Source organism: Rattus norvegicus, chromosome X (assembly GCF_036323735.1).
Source record: "Rattus norvegicus strain BN/NHsdMcwi chromosome X, GRCr8, whole genome shotgun sequence".
In the NCBI taxonomy this organism is placed as follows: Eukaryota; Metazoa; Chordata; class Mammalia; order Rodentia; family Muridae; genus Rattus; species Rattus norvegicus.
The window spans coordinates 10,421,298-10,442,077 of record NC_086039.1 but is presented as its reverse complement, the minus strand read 5'-3'; the positions used below and the strand labels follow the sequence as shown (position 1 = coordinate 10,442,077).

At 39.2% G+C, this 20,780-nt stretch overlaps 1 long non-coding RNA gene and 1 pseudogene across 1 annotated transcript in view; one reads left to right on the top strand and one right to left on the bottom strand.

Moving 5' to 3' along the window:
- Positions 1-1,945: 1,945 nt before the first annotated feature.
- Positions 1,946-3,412, bottom strand: LOC102552945 (ribosomal L1 domain-containing protein 1-like; annotated as a pseudogene).
- Positions 3,413-5,490: 2,078 nt separating this feature from the next.
- Positions 5,491-20,780, top strand: part of LOC120099316 (uncharacterized) — a 32,392-nt gene continuing 17,102 nt past the window's right edge. Inside the window, exon 1 of the long non-coding RNA XR_005498385.2 lies at positions 5,491-5,574. This is a non-coding gene — a long non-coding RNA (uncharacterized LOC120099316). The remainder of the gene's footprint in view (positions 5,575-20,780) is intronic.

Below are 20,780 nucleotides of genomic sequence, written 5' to 3'. Positions count from 1 at the left end.
ATCTTTTAATGAGAGTTTCATTATTTTCTATAGCAGTCAATACTTACATTCTTAGTTGAGTTTACCTCTGTTTCAGTCTTGGGGTCCCCCTCCCCTGTGCCTCTTACCCCCCATTCCAATATTCTTTATCTTATGTCACCTAGAGTGGGCAGGGTAGAATAAAGGGCCCCTATTGTGATGTGCCTTCTTAGGAACTTTGTAGCTTAGAAGTTCTTTTGGGCTCTTGTTAGTTTGATGCCTTTGGTTACCTAGGGCATATGAAATAGCATGTATTTTAGCTGATAGTTTGAGGGTTTAAGGAATAATACATGGTAACCTTTTCAGCTCCTGCTGGTTACCAATATCTAAACAAGATAGTTGTATACGATAAGAGCAGTACCTTATTCAAAAGGAAACTATGATTCAGCAGGCTACTATTGCTAACAAATACTTGATATGGTTTACAATGTCTTCACCATGACTCAGGCTGAATTTTACTTATAATTCTGAGGTATTGAGAGGGTGTAAATTATCAAAGGAAGAAGCCTGGAATTGGGATTTTTGAGAAATATATTAGTTCGTTTCATGTTGGTGTGATCAAATTACCTGATAGGACTGACGTAAAGGAGAAAGTTTCTTTAGGCTCACAGTTTTGGAGGAATTTCAGCTCATCTTGGTAAGGAAGACACCACTATACTACAGGGTATTGGCCTGCATTGTAGACACATCTCACTTCACGATGGATGAGGAAGCAAGAGTTATCAGGCTGGAACAGAGGCAAGTATAACCTTTGGCCTATAGCCTTCAAAATAACACTATAAGGCATTTATTTATTCATTTTTTACCCAGAACAAGATGTAATAGTTTAATTTTTTTAAAAAGAAAGCTTACAGAAGCATTAGGAAATACATTGAATGATTTAAAAATATTGTGCCTGAAACCCCTAGTTTTTACAACAAAAGTAATAATTTCAGAGGCACCCAGAGAAACTTCTCAAAGACCATTCAAGTCCAGGACTCCTGTTGAAAAAGGTTGTGATGGAATCAGCAGCAGAGTACCTTTTGTTGTGTGGGGTTTATCTTTTCTTTCTTTGGAAAGCTTTGGGTAGTGAGGCCAGGATCTTGCATTTGCTGTAAAAGTGTTATACCACCAAGCCCAGGACTTAAATCTGCCCTTTAAATAATGAATCTTGGTGTCCCGTTTGTAGACAACTAGGTTGGCCTCATACTCATTTTTTTGTTTTTGTTTTTGTTTTTTTTTTATTACCTTGAGTATTTTTTATTTACATTTCGAATGTTATTCCCTTTCCCGGTTTACGGGCCAATATCGCCCTAGCCCCCTCCCCTTCCTTATGGGTGTTCCCCTCCCCATCCTCCCCCCATTACCACCCTCCCCCCAACAATCACGCTCACTGGGGGTTCAGTCTTGGCAGGACCCAGGGCTTCCCCTTCCACTGGTGCTCTTACTAGGATATTCATTGCTATCTATGAGGTCAGAGTCCAGGTTCAGTCCATGTATAGTCTTTAGGTAGTGGCTTAGTCCCTGGAAGCTCTGGTTGCTTGGCATTGTTGTACATATGAGGTCTCGAGCCCCTTCAAGCTCTTCCAGTTCTTTCTCTGAGTCCTTCAACGGGGGTCCTATTCTCAGTTCAGTGGTTTGCTGCTGGCATTCGCCTCTGTATTTGCTGTATTCTGGCTGTGTCTCTCAGGAGAGATCTACATCTGGCTCCTGTCGGCCTGCACTTCTTTGCTTCATCCATCTTGCCTAGTTGGGTGGCTGTATATGTAGGTTGGCCTCATACTCATACACATCTGCCTGTCTATCTCTGCATTCCACAGTGTGTGTGTGTGTGTGTGTGTGTGTGTGTGTGTGTGGGTGGGTGGGTGTGGGTGTGGGTGTGTGCGCGTGCGCAAGGGCACACGCATACCACCACACCCTGTCTAAATATTCTTGAAAAGCTCTTAGGTTAACTCCAATGTCCTTTATGTCAGATGCACTAATTCTAGTTTGAGTGGGCTACCTGGTTGGTTTTTTTTTTGTTTTGTTTTGTTTTGTTTTGTTTTGTTTTTTGTTTTGTTTTTTTTTGTTTTTGTTTTTGTTTTTGTCTCTGGATGTGTTGGCAGCTTTCTTTCCAGATTTCATGGGAGTACAGAAGGACTTGGCCTATGCCTTTCTGAATTTCTGCACATCCTTTTTTTGTTTCTTCCCTGAGGTCCCAGGATCTAAGGCTTCTTGAGTCTCTGTAGCTGGTAAGGCCTTACTTGTCTTACCCTGAGGGGTACTTCCTAATTTCGATTTTGGAGACTTTTCCCCTGTGATATTTTCTTGCATCTTCACATTTTCTTTATTTGGAGTTTCTCCTGTTGGTACCAATTGTGGAATTGTTTCTTCAGACTCCTCTGTAACTTTCGGCTATGTGCTTGCCTTGTTGGTCCTTTTCTTCTGGGCTTCCAGGCCCTTCACTGGAGGACTGCTAACTAGGACATCTTGAGTTAAAAGAGGTGTAGCCTTCTTGGATTTCTTCCTTAACATTTTGTTTTCCTTCTTCAACCTTTCCTTTTCATGCTTCCTTCTTTTCTTTAGTTCTTGTTTCTTCACACTATGGAAGGAAGCAATGTTTTTGTCCTGAGATGCGACAAATGAGGAAAATATGGGAAGGGAAGCCAACTTCTCAGATTTCAGGAACAAGAGTTTCACACTCTGCCATTTCTCTGGCAATTTTTCTGAAAGCATTTCTGAGACAGTCAGGATGTTTTCAATGATGTGCTGAATCTCCATTCCAGTGTGACCAATATGGACAATACTGCAAGAAACACGCTTAGAGATGTTTAAGACAGTCCCTGTGATACATCGGATAATCTCTTTGGACAGATTCTTTGCCAGAAGGTTTACAGATACTAGAACTTTCTTCCTTTGACAGAAATGCCTTCCTACCTGCCTGGGCAAATGCCGCCGAATTCTTTCTTCGGTAATAAAAACATCAAAGTTACTCAGGAGGCAGAGGTTGGTTTCATAGGCTTTATATTCAGTTTTTAACATTTTAAAGGGGATAATTTGATAGTGTTTACTCCATGTTTTTTCAAAAGCTTTTTTATAGAAACCTTCTGCCTGTTCAGGTGAATTATATTCATCTTTGGTAAACAGACAGACTTCTGAGAATTCTGAGAGAATCCTATGAGGTAAAGACACTCTGACCCGACATTCTTTCTCTGGAATTTTCCATAGTATCACCATTAAAAATAAATTTTCACTCCCATTCAACAGCAATTCATTATTATTTTTTTTTGGACTTGGAGTGATCAAACCGAACTTCCACTGCCTTTCACATCTGCTATCTGTCCAGCTGTTCAAGAGCAGTCGGTGCCGCTTGCACCTAGGTAGTGGTCCCCATAACGGCTGAGGCACAGGGAGAGTCGGATGCTAATTGCTTCATGTTTCCACATGTGGAATTAACTATAAGGCATTTAAATCATGAAACCATAATGGATATTTCAAACCATAGCAGATAGCAATTAGAGTTGAATAGTACCATAAGGGTGGTCGCTTACTCCAATTACGCCATGACTTCATACATAGAGCCAGAACATTGCTATGATGTCCTGCCTTAATGCATGGTGTTCTGCATCATCCTGAGACTCTAGACTATCCCCATCACGAAGAAAGACTTGAGCAGTTGTGGCATACAACTTTGAACTTCCCAGGCTTCACAAATGCTAGCTGAATAGACCATTATTCTTTGTAAATTACTCATAGAATTATGTTAATTTATAACAACATAAAAAGATTAAGACAGTATTTATCCAGAAAATTCATAAGGCAACTGAACTGGACCTTTACCCTAATACTTTAGAATACTTAGTATTTAAATTTTCTGAGGAGATTAAATTCATCCTCTTACTTATTCTGTATATAATTGTGTATAATTAAGTCAAGTTGTTGGATGCTTAAGGACTCAAAAATTATTGAATGCCCACGACTTGCCAGGCTGAATCCAATACTTTCCTGGTAACTCATGTAATACCTAAAAGAATTTTGTAAATTAGACATTGGTATCTCATATTCTAGATGTGAATGATCCAGAAAGACTCAAGAATTCTACATACATGGTTGGTATGAGATTTAATCTCATATCTGTGTAATCCTAAAAACTTACTCCAATTATGCTGATCTGAAGGATCTGAAGACCAACTTGATAAATAACCTGAGATAAACAACTTTGAAGGAGGAATTATTTGTTTAGACTAACTGTTGCTTGCTTTGGGCTTTTGGTAGCATCATAAAAATGGGACCTTCTAATAGAGGATGCTAATGATTTAATTGCCATCAGGAAGGGAAAAGTGAGAGGGATGGCAGGGGGTGAGAGAATGGGAGAGAGAGAGAAAGGAGGAAGGGGAGGGAAAGGGAAAAGAAAGGGAGAGAGGGGGGAGAGACAGAGAGCAGGAACAGAAGCCCCAATATTGTCAGCCAGGGCACACTTTCTGGTGGTCCCACAACATCCTAATAACACCACAGACTGACAAGCCTTAAGCATGTAGACCTTTAAAGGATATTTACATATATTTGATTAATTAATCAAGTTATTAACAAATCGTTATGCTTCAGTTATCTATTAATAACAGCAAGCTATCCCGAAGAACTTACTGGATGGAATTACTTTATTTTGTTCAATTTGATGACTCAGGAATTCAGTAAGGGTTCATTTGGATATCAGTTAGGGTGAATAGCGCTGGAGGATATGCTTTCTATACCTGCTTTGATTGTTGGTACTCCTTTATGTAGCATTTCAACTATTATGGAATTTGTCCTTATTTCCCTAAAGGGCCAAAAACTCTTCAATGGATAAGAACAAGGACTAGACATAATTATCTGGGGGAGAATAAAACAAGCCATAGTCCCTATTTTTTTGCAGCTTTTCTGCAAAAAAACTGTATATGTTTGTTTTCAACTTTTTTATGTTTACATATTTTATCATTCTATTATTTATTTTTTGAAAATAAATTCTTTTCTCACATAATATACCCTGATAATAGTTTCCCCTTCCTATATTCCTCCCAGTGACTTTCTACCTCCCTTCCCTCTGGATCCACTCCCTTTCTGTTTTTCATTAAGAAGAAACCAAACCAAACCAAACAAAATAAAATATAATAAGATGAAACAAAAACATTCATGTTGAACTTGGATATAGCAAACTAACAGCAGGCTATGAGGCCCAAGAGCAGAAAAAAAGTCAGAGACCTATGTTATCTCACACTCAAGAGTCCCATAAAGATGTTAAGCTTATAGTTTATAGCTAAAATAGATATGTAGAGGACCATGTTGGCTCTGTGTTTGCTGCTTCAGTGTCTGTAAGCTATATGTGTCTTGTTTAGTTCATTCAGAGGGCCATGTTCTCCTGGTGTCCTCCATCCCCTCTTCCTCTTACAATTTTTCTGCCACTTAAAAAGGATTCACTAAACTCTGATAGAAGGGATTTGATGGAGACATTTAATTTAGATTTTTTTTCTCTTCATAAGGTCTGCCAGGTGGTCTCTACATCTCTTCCCATTTACTGTTGGAGGAAAATTCTCTGATGATGAATAAATAAGGCACTGATCTGTAAGTATAGTAGAGTATCATTAGGAATCATTTTATAAACTTTTTTTTTAACAGTAGTGTTTGGTTTTCTCCTAGGTCTCCCGTTCTTGATCACCCAAGCATGTGACAGGTATGGGTTCCATCACATGGATGGGGCCTTAAGTCAAAAGTGACATCTGTAGGTTACTCCCATAAGTTCTGTGCCTCTATTGCCCAAGCCTATTTTGTAGGTGGGACAGATAAGAAGTCAAATATTTTCTGGCTGGGTTTGTGTCTATATTCATTTTTGGTAACCTTCAGAGAACATTCACACACCTGAGAGACTAAAAAATAGAGGGAATGTTCCATTTAAGAACCAGGTTGACTACTCCACATTCAATGAATGTAGATGTCTTCCCCAATGATCCTCACTGTGAGTTTGTGGAGAACTACGTTTTGTCATACTGTCCGTCTATGTTGTTTGGGAATTTCCATGAGAACCCCTAGGCCAATAACTCAACTGGAAGCAAGCCAGTCCTCCCACTGGAAGTCTTGCCTGGCTTTAAGAGATGGCCAGATGAGACTTCATATCCTCCATTACTAGAATAGCTCATTAGGATCACTTTCATAGATTCCAGAAAATTTCCACTGCACACCAGCCTCCAAATGCCCACTGGAGCTGTCCTTTGCTACTTTGTGGGTTCTTATTTCTTCCAGCCTTCTCGACCATTTTGTATCCTTTCAATCCACTAACACTACATGAGAAAGGGGGAAATGGGGCAATGTTGTCATTAGATTGCTTCCTACTGGTTCAAGGCACTGAATTCCTTGGGGCAAGTTAGATCTTTGCCATCAAGATAGTTAATTCTAATATTCTTCTTCCTCTTCCTCTTCCTCTTCCTCTTCCTCTTCCTCTTCCTCTTCCTCTTCTTCTTCTTCTTCTTGTCTTCTTCTTCTTCTTCATTGTCTTCTTCATTGTCTTCTCCCCCTCCTCCTCCCCCTCCTCCTCCTCCTCCTCCTCCTCCTCATGACTACTTAACAAATCACAACCAACAACAAAGTAGTCTTCTATACTTACTTTTTTTTCCTATCAGATTCAGTGTATCTCATTTCATATTAAGATCTTTGATTCTTTTGGGTATAAGTTTTGTGCAGAGTGTTAAGTATTTGTCTGTTTGTATTCTTTTTCATGCAGACATCCAGGTTAACCAGCACCATTTGTTGAAGAGTCTGTCTTTTGTTGAGTATGCATTTCTGTTTTTTTTTATTTATTTATCAAAAATCGGGTGTCCACGGGTGTTTTAATTTATGTATGGGTCTTCAATTTGATTCCATTAATCAAAGTGTTTTTTATGCCAATACCAAGTGTTTTTTATTACTACAGCTTTGTAGTACAACTTGAAATCAGGGATGCCAATACTTCCTGTTGTTCTTTTCTGGTTCAGGACAATTTTAGCCATCCTGAGATTTTTATTTTTACAGAAAAAAATGAGAACTGTTCTATCATGGTCTGGAATGAATTATGTTAGGATTTAGATGGGATTGGGATTGAATCTGTAGATTGCTTTTGGTATTATGACCATCTACTATGTGAATTCTACAAATCCATGCACATGGGAGGTTTTTCCATCTTCTGATATATTCTCTAATTTTTCTTCAAAGACTTGAAATTTTTAACATACAGGTCTTTCACTTATTTGGTTAGAGTTACCTCAAGATTATTTTGTATTATTTGTAGCTATTGTGAAGAGCATTGCTTCCCTGATTTGTCATTTATCATTTCTATACAGAAGAGTTATTGATTTTTCTTGAGTTAATTTTGTATCCAATCACTTCAATGAAGGTATTTATCAACTGTAGGAGTTTCCAGGAATAATTTTTGGAGTCATTATTTACAATATATCATCTGCAAATAATGATACTTCAACTTCTTGTCCAATTTGTATATCCTTCTGTTGTCTTATTTCTCTAGTTAAAACTTCAAATACTATATTAAATAGGTATGGAGAGTATGAAAAGCAGTGCTTTGTTTCAAATTTTTGTAGAATTGTTCTGAGTTTTTCTCCATTTAATTTGGTATTAGCTAAAGGTTTGCTTTAAACTGCTTTTATTTGTTTGGGTATGTCCCCTGTATCCATGATCTCTGAGACTATTATCATGAAGTATTGTTGGATTTTGTCAAAAGGCTTCTGCATCTAATGATATGATCATGTGTTATTTGGCTTTCAGTTTTTTTTTTTAATTTGAAAGATTACATTGACTGATTTTTATGTTTTGAACCATCTAGAGATCTAGATCTCTGGGATCTGTCTCTGGGATGAAGCCTTCTTAATCAGAATAGATGATATTTTGATGTTTTGTTGTGTTTGACTTGTATGCATTTTATTTTATTTCTGCATCTATGGTCATAAGAAAAATTGCTCTGTAATTCTCTTTGTTAATTCTTTTTATTTCTTCCATCTTTATTAAATTGGGTATTTCTTATTTGCATTTCAATTGTTATTCCCTTTCCCAGTTTCAAGGCAAACATCCCCCTAACCCCTCCTCCTCCCCTTCTATATGGGTGTTCCCCTCCCTATCCTCCCCCCATTACCACCCTCCCCCCAACAATCACGTTAATTGGGGGTTCAGTCTTGGCAGGACCTAGAGCTTCCCCTTCCACTGGTGCTCTTACAAGGCTATTCATTGCTACCTATGCGGTTGGAGCCCAGGATCAGTCCATTTATAGTCTTTGCATAGTGGCTTCATCCCTGGAAGCTCTGGTTGGTTGGCATTGTTGTTCATATGGGGTCTCGAGCCCCTTCAAACTCTTTCAGTCCTTTCTCTGAATCCATAAATGGGGGTCTCATTTTCAGTTCAGTGGTTTGCTGCTGGCATTCGCTTGTGTATTTGCAATATTCTAGCTGTGTCTCTCAGGAGAGACCTACATCCGGTTCCTGTCAGCCTGCACTTCTTTGATTCATCCATCTTATCTAGTTTGGTGACTGTATGTGTATGGGACACATGTGGGGCAGGCTCTGAATGGGCGTTCCTTCAGTCTCTGTTCTAAACTTTGCCTCCCTATTCCCTCTCAAGGGTATACATGTTCCCCTTTTGAAGAAGGAATGAAGCATTAGCATTTTGGTCATCCTTCTTGAGTTTCATGTGTTCTGTGCATCTAGGGTAATTCAAGCATTTGTGCTAATATCAACTTATCAATGAGTACATACCATGTGAGTTTTTCTGTGATTGGGTTACCTCACTCAGGATGATATTTTCCAGTTCCATCCATTTGCCTATGAATTTCATAAAGTCATTGTTCTTCATAGCTGAGTAATATTCCATTGTGTAGATGTACCACACTTTCTGTATCCATTCCTCTGTTGAAGGGCATCTGGATTCTTTCCAGCTTCTGGCTATTATATATAAGGCTGCTATGAACATAGTAGAGCATGTATCTTTGTTATAGGTTCAGACATCTTTTGGGTATATGCCCAAGAGAGGTATAGCTGGGTCCTCAGTTACTTCAATGTCCAATTTTCTGAGGAACCTCCAGACTGATTTCCAGCATGGTTGAACCAGTCTACAATCCCACCAACAATGGAGGAGTGTTTCTCTTTCTCCACATCCTCGCCAGCATCTGCTGTTGCCGGACTTTTTGATCTTAGCCATTCTGTCTGGTGTGAGGTGAAATCTCAGGGTTGTTTTGATTTGCATTTCCTTTATGACTGAAGATGCTGAACATTTTTTAGGTGCTTCTCAGCCACTCGGCATTCCTCAGCTGTGAATTCTTTGTTTAGCTCTGAACCCCATTTTTAATAGGGTTACTTGTTTCCCTGTAGTCTTACTTCTTGAGTTCTTTGTATATTTAGGATATAAGCCCTCTATCAGTTGTAGGATTGGTAAAGGTCTTTTCCCAATCTGTTTGTTGCTGTTTTATCCTAACACCAGTGTCCTTTGCCTTACAGAAGCTTTGCAGATTTATGTGATCCCATTTGTTGATTCTTGATCTTAGAGCATAAGCCATTGGTGTTTTGTTCAGGAATTTTTTCGAGTGCCCATGTGTTCAAGATGCTTCCCCACTTTTTCTTCTATTAGTTTGAGTGTGTCTGGTTTGATGTGGAGGTTCTTGATCCACTTGGACTTAAGCTTTGTACAGGGTGATAAGCATGGATCGATCTGCATTCTTCTACATGTTGACCTCCAGTTGAACCAGCACCATTTGCTGAAAATGCTACCTTTTTTCCATTGGATGTTTTTGGCACCTTTGTCAAAAATCAAGTAACCATAGGTTTGTGGGTTCAATTCTGGGTCTTCAATTCTATTCCACTGGTCTATCTGTCTGTCTCTGTACCAATACCATACACTTCCTATCATTATTGCCCTCAGGGATAGTGATTCCCCTGGAAGTCCTTTTATTTTTGAGGATAGTTTTAGCTATCCTGGATTTTTTGTTATTCCAGATGGATTTGCACATTGTTCTGTCTAACTCTATGAAGAATTGGGTTGGAGTTTTTGTGGGGATTGCATTGAATCTGTAGATTGCTTTTTGTAAAATTGTCATCTTTACTATATTAATCCTGCCAATCCATGAGCATGGGAGATCTTTCCATCTTCTGACATCTTCAATTTCTTTCTTCGAAGGCTTGAAGTTCTTATCATAGAGATCTTTCACTTGCTTGGTTAACGTCACACCGAGGTATTTTATACTATTTGGGACTATTATGAAGGGTGTCATTTCCCTAATTTCTTACTTGGCTTGTTTCTTTTTTGTGTAGAGGAAGGTTACTGATTTATTTGAGTTAATTTTATACCCAGCCACTTTGCTGAATGTGTTTATCTGGTTTTTGTAGTTCTCTGGTGGAACTTTTGGGATCACTTAAATATACAACCATATCGTCTGCACATAGTGATATTTTGACTTCTTTCTTTCCAATCTGTATCCCTTTGATCTCATTTTGTTGTCTGATTGCTCTGGCTAGGACTTTGAGAACTATATTGAATAAGTAGGGAGCCTTGTCTAGTTCCTGATTTTAGTGGGATTGCTTTAAATTTCTTTCCATTTAGTTTAATTTTGACTAGTGGTTTGCTGTATATGGCTTTTACTATGTTTAGGTATGGGCCTTGAATTCCTGTTCTTTGCAGGACTTTTATCATGATGGGGTGTTGAATATTGTCAAATGCTTTCTCAGCACCTAATGAAATGATCATGTGGTTTTGTTCTTTAAGTTTGTTTATATGATGGATCCCGTTGATGGTTTTCCATATATTAAACCCTCCCTGCATCCCTGGAATGAAGCCTACTTGATCATGATGGATAATTGTTTTGGTGTGCTCTTGGACTCGGTTTGCAAGAATTTTATTGAGTATCTTTGCATCGATATTCATAAGGGAAATTGGGCTGGAGTTCTCTTTCTCTTTTGGGTCTTTATGTGGTTTAGGTATAACAGTAATTATGGATTCATAGAAGGAATTTGGTAGTGCTCCATCTGTTTCAATTTTGGAGGAATAATTTGGATAGTATTGGTATGAGTTCTTCTATGAAAATCTGATAGAATTCTGCACTGGACTCACCTGGACCTGGGCTCGTTTTGGTTGGGAAACTTTAAATGACTGCTTCTATTTCTTTGGGAGCTATTGGGTTGTTTAAATGGTTTATCTGTTCCTGATTTAACTGTGGTACGTGGTATCTGTCTAGGAAGTTGTCCATTTCCTCCAGATTTTCAAGTTTTGTTGAATATAGGCTTTTGTAGTAGGATCTGATGACTTTTTGAATTTCCTCTGACTCTGTTGTTATGTCTCACTTTTCCTTTCAGATTTTGTTAATTTGGACACACTCTCTGTGTCCTCTGGTTAGCCTGGCTAAGGATTTACCTATCTTGTTTATTTTCTCAAAAAACCAGGTTTTGGTTCTGTTGATTCTCTGTATAGTCCCTTTTGTTTCTACTTGGTTAATTCCAGCTCTGCATTTGATTACTTCCTGCCTTCTCCTCCTCCTGGGTGCGTTTGCTTCTTTTTGCTCTAGAGCTTTTAGGTGTGCTGTCAAGTTGCTGATACATGCTCTCTCCTGTTTCTTTCTAGGGTACTCAGAGTTATGAGTTTTCCTCTTAGCACAGCTTTCATTGTGTCCCATAAGTTTGGGTATGTTGTATCTTCATTTTCATTAAATTCTAAGAAGTCTTTCATTTCTTTCCTTATTTCTACTTGACCAGGTTATCATTGAGTAGAGCATTGTTCAACTTCCATGTATATGTGGGCATTCTTCCCTTATTGTTATTGAAGACCAGCTTTAGCCCGTGATGGTCTGATAGGACACATGGGATTATTTCTATCTTCCTGTATCTGTTGAGGCCTGTTTTATGACCAATTTTGTTTATATTCTCAATTTTGGAGAAAGTACCATGAGTTGGTGAGAAAAAGGTATATCATTTTGTTTTAGGATAGAGTGTTCTATAAATACCAGCTAAATCCATTTGGTTCATGACTTCTCTTAGTCTGTCTATGTCTCTGTTTAATTTCTGCTCCGATAATCTGTCCATTGGTGAGAGTGGGGTGTTGAAATCTCCTACTATTATTGTGTGAGGTGCAATGTGTACTTTGAGCTTTAGTAAGGTTTCTTTTATGTATGTAGGTGCCCTTGTATTTGGAGCATAGATATTTAGGATTGAGAGTGCATCTTGGTGGATTTTTCCTTTGATGAATATGAAGTGTCCTTCCTTATCCTTTTTGATGACTTTTGGTTGAAAATCGATTTTATTAAATAATAGAATGGCTACTCCAGCTTCTTTCTTCTCAGTACAATTGTGTGGAAAGTTGTTTTCCAGCCTTTTACTCTTTGGTAGTGTCTGTCTTTGTTTCTGAGGTGGGTTTCCTGTAGGCAGTAAAATGTTGCGTCCTCATTGTGTACCCAGTTTGTCAATCTGTGTCTTTTTATGGGGGAATTAAGTCCATTTACGTTGAGAGATATTAAGGAATAGTGATTGTTGCTTTCTGTTATATTCGTGTATGGACGTGAGATTATGTTTTTGTGCTTGTCTTCTCTTTGTTTTATTGCAAAATGATTAATTTCTTGCTTTTTCTAGGGAGTAGCTTGCCTCTTGTGTAGGACTTTACCATTTATTATCTTTTGTAGGGCTGGATGTGTATAAAAATATTGTGTAAATTTGGTTTTTTCATGGAATATCTTGGTTTCTCTATCTATGTTAATTGAGAGTTTGCTGTATACAGTAACCTGGGCTGGAATTTGTGTTCTCTTAGGGTCTGTTTGATATCTGTCCAGGATCTTCTGACTTTCACAGTCTCTGTTGAGAAGTCTGGTGCAATTCTGATAGGTCTGCATTTATATGTTACTTGACCTTTTCCCTTACTGCTTTTAATATTCTTTCTTTGTTTTGTGCATTTTGTGTTTTGACTATTATGTGACAGGAGGTGTTTCTTTTCTGGTCCAATCGATTTGGAGTTCTGTAGGCTTCTTTTATGTTTATGGGCATCTCTTTCTTTAGGTTAGGGAAGTTTTCTTCTATAATTTTGTTGAAGATATTTACTGGTCCTTTGAGCTGGGAGTCTTCACTCTCTTCTATACCTATTATCCTTAGGTTTGATCTTCTCGTTGAGTCTGGATTTCCCGTATGTTTTGGATCAGTAGATGTTTCTGCTTTTCATTATCTTTTACAGTTGTGTGGATGATTTCTATGGAATCTTCTGCTCCTGAGAGTCTCTCTTCTATCTCTTGTATTCTGTTGGTGATGCTTGTATCTACGGCTCTGTGTCTCTTCCTTTGGTTTTCTGTATCTAGGTTTGTCTCGCTTTGTGCTTTCTTTATTTCTTCTATTTCAATTTTTAAATTCTTCTCCTGTTTGATTGTGTTTTCTTGTAATTCTCTGAGGGATTTTTGCATTTCTTCTCTATAATCTTCTACTTGTTTATTTGTGTTTTCCTGCATTTCTCTAAGGGAGTTCTTTATGGCTTTCTTGAAGTCCTCCATCATCATGATCAAATGTGATTTTAAATGTGGATCTTTCTTTTCTGGTGTGTTTGGCTATTCAGTGTTTGCTTTGGTGGGAGATTTGGGTTCTGATGATGCCATGTAGTCTTGGTTTCTGTTTCTTGGGTTCCTGTGCTTGCCTATTGCCATCATGTTGTCCCTGGTGTTACCTTGTTCAGTTATTTCTGAAAGTGGTTAGACCGTCCTGTATGCCTGTGTGTCAGGAGTGCTGTAGACCTGTTTTCCTGTTTCCTTTCAGCCAGCTATGGGCACAGTGTGTTCTGCTTTCAGGCATGTAGTCGTTCTTCTCTACTGGTCTTCCAGTGTTCCTGTGGGCATGTGTCCTGAATCCACCAGGCAGGTTACTTGGAGAAGAAACGTTGGTCTTACTGCTGGTCTTGGGCCTGAAGTCACTCCTCAGAGCCAGGTTTCAGCTCTCTGTGAAGGCAGCAACCAGAAGGGCCTGCCCTGCCTTCTCTCGGGACCCTGTGCACATGGGGCCTAGGACTAGGCGTTTTCCTCTACAGTCAAAAATGTGGGCAGAGAGTAGTCTCCTCTGGCTTCCCAGGCATGTCTGCCCCTCTGAAGTTCTAGCTCTCCCTCCCATGGTATTTGGGTTTAAGCAGCTCTTTGATTGGGTCCCTTTGGATCCAGGTGTTATCTTGACCGCAGCATTCATTTCCCCTATCTTCCTGTTCCCAGAGGCCCTATACAGTTTCCTCTTGGGCCAGGGATGTGGGCAATGGTGGGCAGTACTGGCAGTCTCTCCTGCCCTGCAGTCTGAGGAGTGCCCACCTGTCTGGGCGATGGACTCTCTCTCCCACAGGGTTTGGGAGCAGGGAGCTGTGGGCTGGCGTCAGTGAGGTTCAGGCCCCATCTTTCTTGATTCTTTATTGTGACTTGTGTATCAGGGTACCTCTGGCCTCATAAAATAAACTGAGTAATGTAGGCACACATTCTTTGCAACCTAATTTTCATGAGTTCAACTTCTCTCTAGCCCACTACCCAGCAAAGGTAGCAGAAGAGAAAAGTTATTAAGATATAGGGAAGTGGACCTCTGCAGCAATAGTACTTTGGGGGTGAACTCAGTCTTCTTGGGCAGCAGTTCAGTCCTGAAAAAAACACCAGACATGATTGGAAGCTGCAGACCACTCTTCTAGGCTGACAAATAACAGACAGAAACCAGGAGCTATATAGCTCAGTGCCCATTTCCCACAGTCTATGGGGTCATATTTATACTTCTTCATTAAGAGTTGTTTCAGTTCCTTGCTATATAGAAACGTCCTTTCATTTATGTCTAACTCAGGAGAACAGTCTTTCACATATTTGCTTTAGCAAGACATCCTTTCACCTGTGGCCCCAGCCAAACACCATTGGCCATAACTAACTTTTCAAAAGAACTAGAAGTTTCCACTTCAGAACAATGCTCATTCTGCTTTTGGTTTTGTGGTGTAATTTGAGAACTATTAGATTAAGAGTAACTATTATTCCTCCTCTTCCTCCTCTTCCTCCTCTTCCTCCTCCTCCATCTTCTTCTTCCTCTTCTCTCTCCTCCTCCTTCCCTTCCCCCTCCACTTCCCCCTCCCCACCCCCCTCCTCTTCTTGCTTTTGGCTGAGCATTTTTAATGATTGCTTCTGTTTCACTATGTACTGTAGGTCTATTTAAATTTTTTAATTAATCATTTAACTTTGGTAAGTGGTATCTATCAAGAAAATTATCCATTTCTCTTAAATTTTCCAATTTGGTACAGTAAATATTTTTAAAGTATGTGCTTATGATTCTCTGGATTTCTTCAGTATTTGTTGTTAGGTCCTTCTTCATTTCTGATTTTGTTAATTTGGATATTCTCTCCCTTCCCTTAGTTATTTTGCATAAGGATATGTCTATCTTGTTGGTTTTCTCAAAAAAAAATAGCTCTTTATTTCACTGATTCTTTGTAATTTTCTCTTTTCTTCCTATTTTAATGATTTTGGTCCTAAGTTTATTTCTTGCCATCTACTCCTCTTGGTTGTGCCTGCTTCTTTCTGTGCTAGAGATTTCAGGTGTGCTGTTAAGTTGCTATTATAAGATCTCTTCAGTATTTTATTTGTTTTTTGAAGGCATTTATTGCTATGAGCTTTCTTCTCAGCACTTTTTCATAAGTTGAGTAAGCAATGTATTCATTTTCATTGAAATCTAGAAAGTATTTAATTTCTTTTTTTATTTCAGTTTTATCCATTTTTCATTCAGTAAATAGTTACTCAGTTTCCAGGAGTTTGAATGCTTCCTCTTGTTCCTCAAGTTTAGACTTGTTAAGGTCTAGCCTTAATCCATGAAGTTCTGAGAGGATGTAGGTGGTAGTTTAATATTTTTTAATCTGTTGAGACTTGCTTTGTGTCTAAGTATATGGTCAGTTCGGAGAGAGTTATAGGAGGTACAGAGAAGAACATATAGTCTTTTGTGTTTGGGTGAAATATTCTGTAAATATCTGTTAGGTCTATTTGGTTTATTAAGTCTGCTGTTATGTCTACTATTTCTCTAGTGTTTGTCTGGATGACCTGCCCATTGGGGAGAGTGAGGTATTTAAATCTCCCAATAAAATGTAAATGGGCCAATATATGGCAGTCTTAAAGTATTTAGACTTTCTAACCTAATGACTACATTCTAAATACAAAAATAAATTGATAGGCGCACTGATTTGATTCTATAGAAGGCACACTGATTCGAATCTATTTTATTTCAGAATATCATAGTGGCTGAATTTCATTTCCTTGGCAATGCGCAATACAAAGAGTTTGTGTTAGAGTGAATTTCCAGTTCAGTTGCCGTTGAGGAGTACCTGGAAGTATATATGTGTCAGTTCTTCCATAGTTTAATGGTTGAAAGTATCCAGAGTTTATCTCATTTTACAAGGCCAAGAAACACTACATATTGAGAATTTATCTCATTTTACAAGGATAAGAAAGACTTCATCTTCTGTTGAGGGGGTGGTAAGGTCACTTTGCAGAACACATGGTGTAGGCCATGTTAAAGTAATGTGGTCTGCTCCACTCTCTTTCAGCCCAGCATAATCAGTCATGATTTAGAGACTTAAATGTCACAAACAGAATCAAGCTGGTAAAGGAATGGCTATTTATCTCACAGTGCTGTGTCATCTGTTTTCACACTGTAATTTAAGAGAGCGTCCTTACATAATATATGAAGGCATGCTTTGTATATTAAGTCTACAACAAAGCAATCCACTATTGTTTCTTGATTTAATGAATCTTCCTGATTGTCAATGCCCAAGAAAATTATTGAACAAATGAGACTTGCACTTAACCAAGATTTGAAATGATTTTTCACATAATGTAGATGACATTGAGGTCCAGGGACATAGAAGAGACAAACCTGTTTTGGGGTGTAGGTACTATACATAAGCCACAAACATAAATCTTTTGTCATCTTGATTTGTTTTGAAAGATTATAAAAATCTACATCTGTGAAGATGATCCTCATGAGTTGTGCATACAGGTCTGGCTTCAGCGCCAAAATGACTCTATGCTTCATGGAAGTTTCAGTTGTGTGAATTTCTGCCCTTTGGTTCGATATGGCTGTGTCTCTATCCAGAATTCATGATTCATGGGGTTATTTTGCATTGGATTTTTTATTTACATTTCAAATGTTATCCCCTTTCCTCCACCCAACCACCCACAACTTCCTGCCTCCCCACTCTGACATTCCCCTACACTGGGGGGACCAGACTTGGCAGGACCAAGGGCTTCTCCTCCCTTTGGTGCCCAACAAAGCCATCCTCTGCTTCATATGTAGCTGGAGCCATGGAACTGTTCATGTGTAGTCTTTGGACAGTAGTTTAGTCCCTGCGAGCTCTGGTTGGTTGGTATTGTTGTTCATATGGGGTTGCAAACCTCTTCAGATCCTTCAGTCCTTTCTCTAACTCCTCCAATAGAACCCCATTCTCAGTTCAATGATTGGCTGTGAGCATTTGCCTCTGTATATGTCATGATCTAGCAGAGCCTCTAAGGAGACAGCTATATCAGGTTCCTGCTTGGCATCAGCAATATTGTCTGGATTTAGTGGCTGTATGTATATGGGCTGGATCCCCAGGTAGGGCAGGTTCTGAATGCCCATCCCTTCAGTCTCTGCTCCAAACTTTGCCTCCATATTGCCTCTTATGAATATTTTTGTTCCCCCTTCTAAGAAGGATTGAAGCATCCACACTGTGTTCATCCTTCTTCTTGAGCTTCGTGTGGTCTGGGGGGTTGTATCTTGGGAAATTCAAGCTTTTGGGCTAATATCCACTTATCACTGAGTACATACCATGTGTGTTTTTCTGCGATTGGGTTACCTCACTCAGGATAATATTTTCTAGTTCCATCCATTTGCCTATGAATTTCATAAAGTCATTGTTTTTGATAGCTGAGTACTATTCCACTGTGTAGATGTACCACATTTTCTGTATCCATTCCTCTGTCAGAAGACATCTAGGTTCTTTCTAGCTTCTAGCTATTATAAATAAGGCTGATATTAACATAGTGGAGCATGTGTCCTTGTTGTATGTTGAAGCATCTTTTGGGTATTCCCAGGAGTGTTATAGTTGGGTCCTCAGGTAGTACAATATTCACTTTTCTGGGGAACCTCCACACTGATTTCCAGAGTGATTTTACTAGCTTGCATTGTCACCAAAAATGAAGGAGTATTCCTCTTTTTCCACATCCTTGCCAGTATCTATTGTTACCTGAGTTTTTGATGTTAGCCATTCTGACTGGTGTGAGGTAAAATATCAGGGTTGTTTTGATTTGTATTTCCTTGATAAATAAGGAAGTTGAACATTTTTTTAGGTGCTTCTCAGCCATTCAATATTCCTTAGCTGAAAAATCTTTGTTTAGTTCTGTACCCCATTTTAATAGGGTTACTTGATTCTCTGGAGTCTAATTCTTGAATTCTTTGTATATATATTAGATATTAGCCCTCTATAGAATGGAGGATTTGTAAAAATCTTTCCTAATCTGTTGGTTGCTGTTTTGTCCTAATGGCAGTATCCTTTGCCTTACAATAGCTTTACAGTTTTGTGAAGTCCCATTTGTCGATTCTAGAATCCATGACTCTTTTTTTGTTTGTTTGTTTGTTTGGCTTGTTTTTTTATTATCTTGAGTATTTCTTATATACATTTCGAGTGTTATTTCCTTTCCCCGTTTCCGGGCAAACATCCCCGTCTCCCCTCCCCTTCCTTATGGGTGTTCCCCTCCCAATCCTCCCCCCATTGCCGCCCTCCTCCCAAAAATCTAGTTCACTGGGGGTTCAGTCTTAGCAGGACCCAGGGCTTCCCCTTCCACTGGTGCGCTTACTAGGATATTCATTGCTACCTATGAGGTCAGAGTCCAGGGTCAGTCCATGTATAGTCTTTAGATAGTGACTTAGTCCTTGGAAGCTCTGGTTGCTTGGCATTGTTGTACATATGGGGTCTCGAGCCCCCTCAAGCTCTTCCAGTTCTTTCTCTGATTCCTTCAACGGGGGTCCTATTCTCAGTTCAGTGGTTTGCTGATGGCATTTGCCTCTGTGTTTGCTATATTCTGGCTGTGTCTCTCAGGAGTGATCTACATTCGGCTCCTGTCGGCCTGCACTTCTTTGGTTCATCCATCTTGTCTAATCGGATGGCTGTATATGTATGGGCCACATGTGGGGCAGGCTCTGAATGGGTGTTCCTTCTGTGTCTGTTTTAATCTTTGCCTCTCTATTTCCTGCCAAGGGTATTCTTGTTCCCCTTTGAAGGAAGGAGTGAAGCATTCACATTGTGATCATCCGTCTTGAGTTTCATTTGTTCTATGCATCTAGGGTAATTGAAGCATTTGGGCTAATAGCCACTTATCAATGAGTGCATACCATGTGTGTTTTTCTGTGATTGGGTTACCTCACTCAGGATGATATTTTCCAGTTCCAACCATTTGCCTACGAATTTCATAAAGTCATTGTTTTGATAGCTGAGTAATATTCCATTGTGTAGATGTACCACATTTTCTGTATCCATTCCTCTGTTGAAGAGCATCTGGGTTCTTTCCAGCTTCTGGCTATTATAAATAAGGCTGCGATGAACATAGTTGAGCACATGTCTTTTTTATATGTTGGGGCATCTTTTGGGTATATGCCCAAGAGAGGTATAGCTGGATCCTCAGGCAGTTCAATGTCCAAATTTCTGAGGAACCTCCAGACTGATTTCCAGAATGGTTGTACCAGTCTGCAATTCCACCAACAATGGAGGAGTGTTCCTCTTTCTCCGCATCCTCGCCAGCATCTGCTGTCACCTCAGTTTTTGATCTTAGCCATTCTCAGTGCTGTGAGGTGAAATCTCAGGGTTGTTTTGATTTGCATTTCCCTTATGACTAAAGATGTTGAACATTTCTTTAGGTGTTTCTCAGCCATTCGGCATTCCTCAGCTGTGAATTTTTGTTTAGCTCTGAACCCCATTTTTTAATAGGGTTATTTGTCTCCCTGCGGTCTAACTTCTTGAGTTCTTTGTATATTTTGGATATAAGGCCTCTATCTGTTGTAGGATTGATAAAGATCTTTTCCCAATCTGTTGGTTGCCGTTTTGTCCTAACCACAGTGTCCTTTGCCTTACAGAAGCTTTGCAGTTTTATGAGATCCCATTTGTCGATTCTTGATCTTAGAGCATAAGCCAATGGCGTTTTGTTCAGGAAATGTTTTCCAGTGCCCATGTGTTCCAGAGGCTTCCCTAGTTTTTCTTCTATTAGGTTGAGTGTATCTGGTTTGATGTGAAGGTCCTTGATCCACTTGGACTTGAGTTTTGTACAGGGTGATAAGCATGGATCGATCTGCATTCTCCTACATGCTGACCTCCAGTTGAACCAGCACCATTTGCTGAAAATGCTATCTTCTTTCCATTTGATGGTTTTGGCTCCTTTGTCAAAAATCAAGTGCCCATAGTTGTGTGGGTTCATTTCTGGGTCTTCAATTCTGTTCCATTGGTCTATCTGTCTGTCTCTGTACCAATACCATGCAGTTTTTATCACTATTGCTCTGTAATACTGCTTGGGTTCAGGGATAGTGATTCCCCCTGAAGTCCTTTTATTGTTGAGGATAGATTTAGCTATCCTGGGTTTTTTGTTATTCCAGATGAATTTGAAAATTGTTCTGTCTTACTCTTTGAAGAATTGGATTGGTATTTTGATGGGGATTGCATTGAATCTGTAGATCACTTTTGGTAAAATGGCCATTTTTACTATATTAATCCTGCCAATCCATGAGCATGGAGATCTTTCCATCTTCTGAGTTCTTCTTCAATTT